The 11,041-nt window shown below is 36.6% G+C and overlaps 1 non-coding gene across 1 annotated transcript; it reads left to right on the top strand.

Annotated features, from left to right (window-relative positions):
* Window positions 1-9,432: 9,432 nt before the first annotated feature.
* LOC141636629 (small nucleolar RNA R71) lies at window positions 9,433-9,539 on the top strand. Its single transcript, XR_012541232.1, has one exon. It is a non-coding gene; the product is annotated as a small nucleolar RNA R71 (small nucleolar RNA).
* The last annotated feature ends 1,502 nt before the right edge of the window (window positions 9,540-11,041 follow it).

The raw sequence follows: 11,041 nt of genomic DNA, 5'->3' as shown, positions 1-11,041 counted from the left end.
ATGGTGACACATGTTAGGAGAGGCAGTTCCCTTTTATTTCATTCTACCCATGAGCCCCACATAGCCAAATTGCCCTTTTTGTCCTACTAGCTACAAACTATAATTTTTCCTACCCTAGCCAAGCTAGTGATGTGTAGCTGTTTGGAATGCTTTACTGCAGTTTGGTTACTTTTATCTGATTTCAAAAGATGGTAGAAGAACTGAAGGGAATGAAAAGAAAAAAATGATGAATGAAAACGAAAAAAAAGAAGAAAAAAATGAAAAGAGAAATTTGGAAATACGAAAAAGAAAAAATCATGTGCGAGAAAAATAAGAAATTGTATGATGATTTTCACTCCCATATTTCATTTATATTTTATGCGGAGTTGATAAGTTTATGGTGTAATCGTGAGTTGAGTGCATTGAATTTGCACCGTTTTTTTTTATTATATTGAGTACGAAGTTGGGATGCAGTTCAATATTTGGATTCGTTGTTGCTAGCCTGGCTACTAAATCCACATATCCAAATTCATGTTAGCCCCTTCTTACCCATTACCTCACTTACCCAAATGTAAGTCCTCGGCATGTGTCTTGGTCATTAGTATGGTTGGAATGCGTATGTATGGTTGCAGAGACTTTATTCATGTTAACTGCATGCATGTTCTTATAGGTCGAGTTAGGTGAGTGTCTTTACTTCTTTCTATCTTTTACATATATACTCACCTTGTGCCTAAGTTTGAGTGATGAGCGACCCGTGAGAGTCCGATACTTTTGAGTCTTGCAAGGTCGACGGTTCAATAAGTTTGAGACATTGATTTAACTCTATTAGTTGTTGCATTAAACTGGTTTTGGAGGATGATTTGTAGCTGATGCGTTGGTCTCGTTCCGCTGTTATTTCTTAGTTGCATTCATAGTTTGCATGGGGACAAGCAAAGGTTTGTTTTGGGGAGATTTGATGCGTGTATTTTATATAAGATTTTTACCTCATTTCTACACGCATTTCTGTACTATTTACGTGGCATCTAGCTACAAATACCCCCGGAATAGTCTACTTTGGTTCGTTTTATGTAAATTGCAGGAATAAACCGAAGAGGAACTAAATCAAGCCTAAACTCGTCCCATTTGCATGCATTTAGGGAGAACAAGGAGCCGGAGCTTGGAATCTATCACTTTGAAGACGCGTGAGCTGGTTTCGGAGGTGTCATGATGTCTAACGTGCCAAGATAGCTCGATCGACTACTTTTCTAGTCGATCGAATGCTATATATACTGAAGGTTACTCGATCGAGCAGTTTGAGTATTCAATCGAGTAGACATTACAAGGAGTTACTCGATCGAGTGGTTTATATAAAGTTGTCAAGCTTCTCAAGTAGACGGTTTCACAAAATCTTAAGAAGAAAAAGCATCTACTAGGGCCTATATACACTTGTCAAGCTTCTCAAGTAGACGGTTTCACAAAATTTTTCTAACTTGCAACTACATGCCATGATGCAACTAACATTTATACATCCTAATGCATATGATTCTACCAACTAATATTCCAAATACTCTAAATGCAATCCTAAATTCACATTTTTTATAACGCATCATTCAAAATAAAGCCACATAGTCATTAACATAGACAGGAAAAAGGAGATTGGAAAGATCATACCATGCGGTCTTCAATATCCTCATGTCTCGGATGTGGCGTAGTCAATCAATGTGAAAAAGGATAGACAAACACAATATATACAAGACTACACTACAAAGGAAATGAACATGGTTTTGGTTTTTGAATTTTTCAAATTTTTATGGTTTTTATGATTTATAAAATAAAAAGGCATGTTTTTGTATTTTTCAATTTTTTCAATTTTTTTTTTTCATTTTTGGAATATAAGTTCCTATCCCCCACTTTATTTTGGACATTGTCAATGTACATGTTGGAGTAGGAATGAAAAAGAAAGTACATGTTTTTTTTTGAATTTTTTGAATAAATGCAATGATATGAATGAATGCATGCTCTAACTAAATGCAATTCTATATGATATATATATATATATATATATATACATATATATATATATACATATATATATATATATATATACATATATATATATATATATACATATATATATATATACATATATATATATATACATATATATATATATACATATATATATATATACATATATATATATATATAACAAAATGAATGCAATCTACACTATACTAGATGATGCATGCTCTCGCCTATGATCAAACCTCCCCAAACCGATTTAAACACTATTTCTAGTGTAGGAGAAATGAGGTTGGGTCATTAGTGACTATGTATGAATTCTAGTCTATATGCAACTAACTACATGAATCATATGAAATATATTACAATGCAAACTATACTATATGAACTAACTAATTTAAATGCAATATAATACAAATGCAAGCCTAAACTATATGATATATGTATACCGCTTCATGGTTTAACCTCCCCAAACCGATTTTAAACACTATTGCTAGTGTAGGAAGAAAGGGGTTTAATCATGAGGTAACTACATAAATGCAACTTTACTTGAGAGATAAGGAAGAAAGGGTTCTTACAATCATTATAGGAGATAAAGGTGGTAGATAGGATGCATACATAGCCATGTCACGAGCCAAATGAGAAAAGGAGAGATTTTAGCATTAATCCGCTCAGATCAAGTCTGATACGCTCTTGTTGATGCACGGACGCTCGGATTCTCACACAGTGCATGCTGAATTTGCCAACCCGTACCCGGACGCGCAGATAAAGCTCAGCTCGACCGGATTCCTTTCGGGGACGCTCGGTTTCTTCAGAATCCGCTCGGATTCTCAGGCAGGGAGCTTTCCCTTTTTTCTTTTCTTTCAATCCGCGCGGATTGGACTCAGGATGCGCAGATTTCGAAATTTTTTTGACCCAACACCTTTTTAATCATAGAAAAGATGTTCACAAGCCCAAAATCTCCATTTTCTTCATTTCTTTACATTTTCCATTTTCTCATTTTCATTAATTTCCTTCAAAAAGCTCAATTAAAATATGCGATCCCTCCTTTTCAGCTCTCATGCAATTTATTAAATGAATGAATGCAAAATTACACTAAATGCATATTGATGCGTGTATTTTATATAAGGTTTTTACCTCATTTCTACATGCATTTATGTACTATTTACGTGGCATCTAGCTACAAATACCCCCGAATAGTCTACTTTGGTTCATTTTATGTAAATTGCAGGTATAAAACGAAGAAGAACTAAATCAAGCCTAAACTCGTCCCATTTGCATGCATTTACGGAGAACAAGGAGCCGGAGCTTGGAATCTATCACTTTGAAGACGCGCGAGCTGGTTTCGGAGGTGTCATGATGTCTAACGTGCCAAGATAGCTCGATCGACTACTTTTCTAGTCGATCGAATGCTTTATATACTGAAGCTTGCTCGATCGAGTAGTTCGAGTATTCAATCGAGTAGACATTACAAGGAGTTACTCGATCGAGTGGTTTATTTCCACTCGATCGAGGGGTTTGTCGCTTAGTTGCTCGATCGAGTGGTTTATTTTCACTCGATCGAGTGGTTTTGCCTGTAATAGAGTTCTTCCGCCTAATTTCGTATGGGCTTTTGTAATTCGGCTATGGATTAGGTTTAGAGGAGGATTTTCGTATGCTACTAAGGGAGTAGACTGCGTAACTCTTCCTCATTCACTTTCAGACTATATTTTTCTACTGCTTCTTCATTTTACTCTTCTTCTACCCTTTGCTACTGGGATTCGGATTTGTGATCGGTATTATTATTCCTTTTTAATTCCTTAATCATAATTGTTGTTTTATTCTTATCTTTCTTTTATTGCTTTCATCATTACCCTATTCAATCTTTACTAGCTTTATTATCATATTTAATTCCTATTATTTATATGTTATTGTTGTTGATTCGATAGTAATGCATAGCTAATCTCCCTTTGCTAAGACTAGGGGATCCATGATTATGAAGGGATAGTAGCTGCCATTTTAGGTTTTGTGCTTGTGTAGTCCTTGTTGTTAATCGCTGCATTTGTTTGTATCTATCTAATTGAGTCGACGCAATTAGGCATTTAAATCATAGTAAACCTTGACCTGGACCGGAAGGTTGGAAGGGGTGAGACTCGTAGCGAACATTAGGGCACTGTAGTGAGGCGGAAGCTAAGCTATTTGTGTTTTAGGGCGAATTGAGACCGGAAGGTGATATTCACTGCTCCTTGGACCGTACTTGCATTGACCTGGGACCTAGACTACTTGACCGAATGATCATGGTGAACCGTCTGTCTTAGCTGCTTTCTTTATCTGCTTAATCCTTTTTCTTTTTCTCATTCTCATTATTTTAGAACAATTACTCAATTAAAACCCCCCAATTTGGTTACCGTGACGAACTTAGACAAAGCTGACATTTTCCCATCTCCATGTGGAGATCGACCCAACTTCCCTAGCTATATTAGTTAGAGCGAGTTGATTATTTTTTAAAAGGTATACGACTGCCCTGTCACATATATATACAAATTAATGGTTATTGAGGAACTCCATCCAACCAACGATTGTAAATAAACAATTTCATAGAAAATTATCACTAGCACTCAAAGCACGTAGAAGTCGGTCAAATTCTTGGGAGTGATATATAAATAAGCATGGATAACAACACAAGATTATGCAATTGAAAAATTCCCAAGTAATAGACCGAACAAGCATGTGAAGAACATTATGACAAAAATCATAAGAGATATGATGGATGGAAGGAACATGAAATAGGTAGTTGGTTGGCAATTCACTCAACTCATCCTCCAAATAGTCAAAATCACCACATTCAATGCAAGTACTCTCATTATCATCTAAGGTGATTTTAAGGGTGTCTATTTGGGGTTCCCAAATGTCCTCATCATATTCCTTATCCCAACAAGGTCCATTATCAAAGGGGTTGTCATAACAAGGCTCACCAAGTTCAACAAAATTGTCTCCCTCTAATATGTCATCCTCAAAGGGTGAGTTTTCACTCAAGCTCACATCCATATCATTCTCACTTTGCCCATTAACATCAAATTCCATGGAGGTTGATTTCATTGAAACACAAGAAGAGTAGGATGACGGCATCCAAGCATTAGTTTCACAATCAAGAATGTACTCCTCCTCATCATCACTCTCCTCATCTAGCACTCCATCTTCCAAAGGTGGGCTAATTTTGTGGGCATAGTAGGTTGCCTCAAGGTTATAGGAAGGTTTGTCATCCTCACGAATCTCATTTTCATCATAGTTTTCCTCAATGAATTTTTGAAATGTGGTTTTTATCGCTTTTTATCTTCCTTGGCACTTTCAAATATATCATATATAGTTTGCTTAAGACAATGGATGGTCATGAACTCAACAAATTCCCAAAATTCCTCACAACTCATCTCACATATCCTACCACCACTCAAGTGAAATGCTAAGTTGCGGGTTTCAAGGTTCATGCCATTATAAACAACACAACATGCTTCATAATTTGAAAGTGTAAAACCATGATGCCAAGCATGAGTCATATAATCTTCAAATCTTGCAACATATTTATCAAATGATTCATTTTCATATTGCCAAAAAGTGAATGTAGACATGTTGAGCATGTGAAATAGAACAAGTACAATAAAACTCAAGAAAAAGAAGCATAACTAAAACTAGACAAAAGAACAATTCAAATAAACACCGTCCCCGGCAACGGCGCCATTTTGATGGTTGATGTCGTCGAGTCTCCCAATCAAACACATTTATAATACTCAACAAACAACTAGTTAGCGGTAAGTCGAGGTCGATCCATGGGAGGGTGGTTACGCAAATTATTTAATCTAATTATGGTTGTGTTTAGGGTTATCACAATTATAATGGGTTGATGATTCTAATCTAATAAAAGCAATTAACAAGCAACAAAAGGAAAGATGTAAACAAATGACTAAAAATACTAGAATATCATGGGTTCTTAAGGAAATTATGGGAGTTGATCATAAAAACATGTTCTCAATTATAAGCAAGCAATTATTGTTGTAAAGGAACCGAGTTGGTTTATGTCTTACGGTTCTTAGGAAGAGTTGGGTCCCGGAGCCGAATCGATTAGATTGTACAACACCTACAAGTCGACTTACTTTCCCCCTTATCACTTATATGCATCGTCTAACAAGACTCGAGTTGGTTTATATCTTACAAGTCAAGTTGAATAGATAAGGGATGGTTGTAAATGCAAGGATTCATAGGCTTAGCATTTAATCAAACATAACATGTGCGTAGGTTGACATCACAACAAGCAAGCAAATTAATTATGTGAACATATTAGATTAATCATAAATCAATCCCCATGTTGGTTTCCCTAATTACCCATTAATCCTAGCTAAGAGACTACTCACTCATTATCAAGTTTAGCATGCTAAGAAGGTTGTCAATCATATTAACAAGGCAAAACATGATGAACAAGTAAGAAAGATTAACAATAATTAAAACAAGGATTAAGAGAATTATACCTATGGAGATTCCAAAATAATAATGCAAAGAATAATAGAAGTACTTGATGATTGATGGAAGGTTGTCAATCTTCCAATAAACCCAAATGATCTTCTAATTACCCAATAATAAACTTGAATTACTGAATAATAAACTTGAACAGTAATTAAAGGAAAGATTAATGTGTGATTTGTGGAAAGATTAAAGAGTAATCTATTCTAATCTACTCCTAATGAAAGCTTAACCTAATCTAAAGAAGGATTGATTTAATCTAATGAAAACTTAATGGTTTGATTATTACAAATGGGGTATATATAATAGAGCATCATTAGGTTAAGCAAGGGTAAAATAGTAAATAACAATGCTAAATGTTGGGTAGGGAATCGCTCCTCTCAGAAAATATGCCGGTCTCCTTTTAGCTAGTCTTTGAAAAATATGCGTGGATCATGGTTCATGTAGCAAGGAAAAACTTCCTGTCCAACAATATGCTCGTCCCGAGCGAAATATGAGCATCCTGCTTCACTTGAGCTCGGATTGTAAAACGGACGTCATTTTCTCATCTGGACTCCTATTGGAGTGATTCAAAAGTCTATACCACTTGATTTTTTGACGCCTTTTCATCTAGCATACTTTGATAGCCAAAGGAGCAACTCTTGCTTTGGTTTTCGAGCAATTTCTTCTTGCAATGTCTTCCTTCTCGTCATCCTTGCTTTTTAGCCTAAGATGCCTCTATATACTCTTTATTTCTACTTCCTTGGTCATCATTCTTCGTTCCTCTTCATACTTAGTCCATCAAATATTGTCAACAAGCTTCCAAATATGCACGAAAGATGGGAATTTCCGCCTTATTATCTCCTTTCCTATAAAACATATAAAATGCACTAAGAAAGCATAATAGAAAGCATTTGACGGATAAAATGGTCATGAAATATTATAAAAGTATGCAAAATAGGTTCAATTAGGAGACTAAATGTGCGCAAATAATGTTCACATCACCAATATAGGGATTGAATATCCCTTCGAACTCATCATCCAAAAGACCGCAAACTTCGTCTACTTGGTCATTAAAAATTTCTTGAGTTGATAGAGACAACTATCCTTCTTTCTTATCTTGGCCAATAAGGCCATCCTCTTCACTTGTCATGGGTGAGATTTTCAAGCTCTTATTGTTGCTATTTCCTTGCTCTTTTGATGGAGCATCATTAACTTTCTTTTTCCATTGGAATTTCGACTTCTTCCTATCATCCTTCCAGCTATAGTGATCAACCATAAAGCATGGTTCATGCAATCGGGGAGCTATCATGGTCTTGTCAAGATTGAAAGTGATGGTCTCATCTCCCACTTTTAGAGTAAGCTCTCCGTGCTTCAAATCTATCACCGCACCCGCGGTGTGCAAGAAAGGTCTTCTTAGGATGATCGAAATATTGGAGTCTTCTTCCATGTCAACAATGACAAAGTCCAACGGGATGAAGAATTTGCCAATTCTCACGGGAACATCTTCTCATATCCCTAACGGTGTCTTCGTTGTTCTATCGGCCATTTGGAGTGTGATGTTGGTACATTTAAGCTCTCCCATCCCTAGCCTTTTACTAACCGAATATGGCATAACACTCACACTTGCTCCTAGATCACACAAAGCCTTGTTGATCGTGGTGTCGCCAATGGTACACGGTATTGAGAAGCTTCCCGGATCTTTAAGTTTCGGAGGTGAACTCCCTTGAAGGATTGCGCTACTCACCTTAGTGAAGGCGATAGTTTCAAGCTTCCGGATTGACTTGTTTTTTGTAAGGATGTCTTTCATGTACTTGGCATAGGCCGGCACATGATTGATTAATTCCGTGAAAGGAATCGAGACTTCTAAATTCTTCACAATTTCCATGAATTTTTCAAGTTGGTCATCAAACTTAGCTTATCTTGACGACTCGGGAATGGAAGTCTAATCCAATGGTCTCCTTCTCCTTGGGCTTTTCTTCACTTTTCTTTGAAACTTCTTGATTTGTTGGTTCTCCTTCCCTAGAGTTTTGCACACCTTATTCTTTGTCACTAGCTTCCACAACTTCATCCTCAACTTGCTTCTTTGGTCCTTCATATCTTGTACCACTCCTCAAGTGAATGGCACTAACCGTTTTATGTCTTGGGGGATTACCTTGAGGTGGTAATTTCCCCTTTTGTCTTTGAGAGTTTGAGGATGCTAGTTGGGTCAATTGAGTTTCCAACATTTTTGTGTGGGCTAGGATGTTGTTGATGGTGATGTTTTTTGCTGGGCTATATTTTTGCATTTGAGTGAAAAATTCTTGTTGATTCTTTTGCATTTGGAGGACCGCGTTTTGAACATCAAAACCTTGCTCATTTTGTTGATTGTATGGAGTTTGATTTTGATAACCTTGGTTTTGGTTGAAAAAGGGTCTTTGGTTTTGGTTTCTCATGGGAGGTGGGGTGTATGTTGGTTGAGGGTTTTGAACATTTTGGCTTTTGTATGAGATATTTGGGTGGAAATTGGTGTTTTCATTGTAATAGTTGGAATAAGGGGTACCACTTTTGTATGCTTGAAAAGCATTCACTTGTTCATTTGTTCCTCTACATTCACTTTGGTCATGTCCCAAAGTTCCACAATTCTCGCATATCCCACTTGGGATTGATGAAGATGCTACCATGGCATTAACATGATGCTTTGGTGATTTTGAGGCTTCTTCAAGTTTAGCCATAGCCTTCTTAAACTTCAAGTTGATGGTATCAATATGAGCACTAAGTTGAGCACCCAATTGAGTAATAAAGTCCACTTCATGCTTTCCTCCTCTAGTAGCCTTGCGAGGTCTACTATATTGTGAATTATGGACCGCCATTTCCTCAATCTTGTTCCAAGTTTGATTGTCGTCAACTTCAGTGAACATACCATTTGATCCCATGTTAAGAATGTTTCTTGAGTCTTCATAAAGACCATTCCAAAATTTTTGTACCAAGAACCACTCGCTAAGTCCATGATGAGGACATGAGCGACAAATTCCTTTGAATCGCTCCCAAGCTTCATACAAAGATTCTTCATCCCTTTGCTTAAAACCCGTAATTTGAGCTCTTAGCATGTTAGTCTTTTCCAGAGTGTAGAATTTTTTGTAGAAAGCTAGAGCCCAAGAGTGGCCTTTTCAAGGCTTTTCAACCATTATTTTGCGGTACCAATTAGAGAAAAAGGGAATAAGACCCATCGAATTTGTTCTTGAGTTACACCGGTTTGTGAAATCGCATCATAATAGTCACAAAAAGTTTCCATATGGGAATGAGGGTCTTCACTAGGCATCCCCCCAAATTGGCTTCTTTCGACTAATTGGATAAATGCGGATTTTGCAATGAAATTTCCGGTTAAGTGTTGTGGTGTGGGAGTACCATTGGGTAGGTTCTCCTCGGTTGGTACGGAATGTGATGAAAACTTAGGCATTGTGGGTTGATTATGTGATTGATTTTGTGTTGGGTTCTCCTCACCTTCTCTTGCAAAAGGGTTGATGAACTCAATAGTATTTGGTTGAATATCTACAACCTCACCAATACCTCTCAAAGTATTTCTAGCAAGTCTTATATTGGTTGTCAAAGTCCTTTCAATTTCGTGATCAATGGGTAACAAGTTACCTTGTGATCTTCTAGACATGCAAAATATCAAACAACTCGAAAATAATTAGAACAAACCTTGAGGAGTTTTACTTCCCCAAGGCAAAGAAAGACACAACTAATAACAATCAAAGAAAATCAAATCAAGTTAACACCGTCCCCGGCAACGACGCCATTTTTTGTCGGACTCACTTGGAGCTTAGATTTCGGATACTTGTTGTTATGAGCACCTAGACCAAAACAATATTTATAACTTCACGAACAACTCTACTATTAGTAAAGAGGCAAGTAAAGGTCGAATCCCAAGGGACGGGTATTGATGTAGGATTTTCGATTGCAAGTAGCGGTGTCTAGGGGTGTCACAATTTGGGTTGGGATAAGAAGATCACTAAACTAAATAACAATTAAAGTAAACAAGCAAGATGACTAAAATGAGATGTACACAATTGATTAAAAGCACTAGGGTGTCATAGGGGATTCATGGGAATTGATCATACAAACATATTCTTAAATTATAAGCAAGTAATTATTGTTGTGATAGGATCGACTTGGTTTATATCTTACAATCCTAGGAAGGTTTGGGTCCCAGAGCCGAATCGATTAGATTATACAACACCTACAAGTCGACTTAATCCTCCCTACTCAACTATATGCATGGTCTAATGAGACTCGAGTTGGTTTATGTCTTACAAGTCTCATTGAAAAGGTATGTGATGGGTAAAAAATGCAAGAATTCATAGGCTCGCATTTCATCAAACATAACATGTGCATAAGTTCAGATCACAACAAACAAGCAAACAAATTATGAAAACATATTAAATTAAGCATGAATCATCCCCCATGTTGGTTTCCCCTAATTACCCATTAACCCTAGTTAAGGAAACTACTCACTCATTATCAAGTTTAACATGTTAACAAGGTTGTCAATCATATTAACAAAGCAAAACATGATGAATAAATGAAGATGATTAACAATAATTAAAAA

Source organism: Silene latifolia, chromosome Y (genome assembly GCF_048544455.1).
Source record: "Silene latifolia isolate original U9 population chromosome Y, ASM4854445v1, whole genome shotgun sequence".
Lineage (NCBI taxonomy): Eukaryota > Viridiplantae > Streptophyta > Magnoliopsida > Caryophyllales > Caryophyllaceae > Silene > Silene latifolia.
Note: the sequence above shows the minus strand (reverse complement) of the source record. Positions and strands in the feature narration are given on the sequence as shown.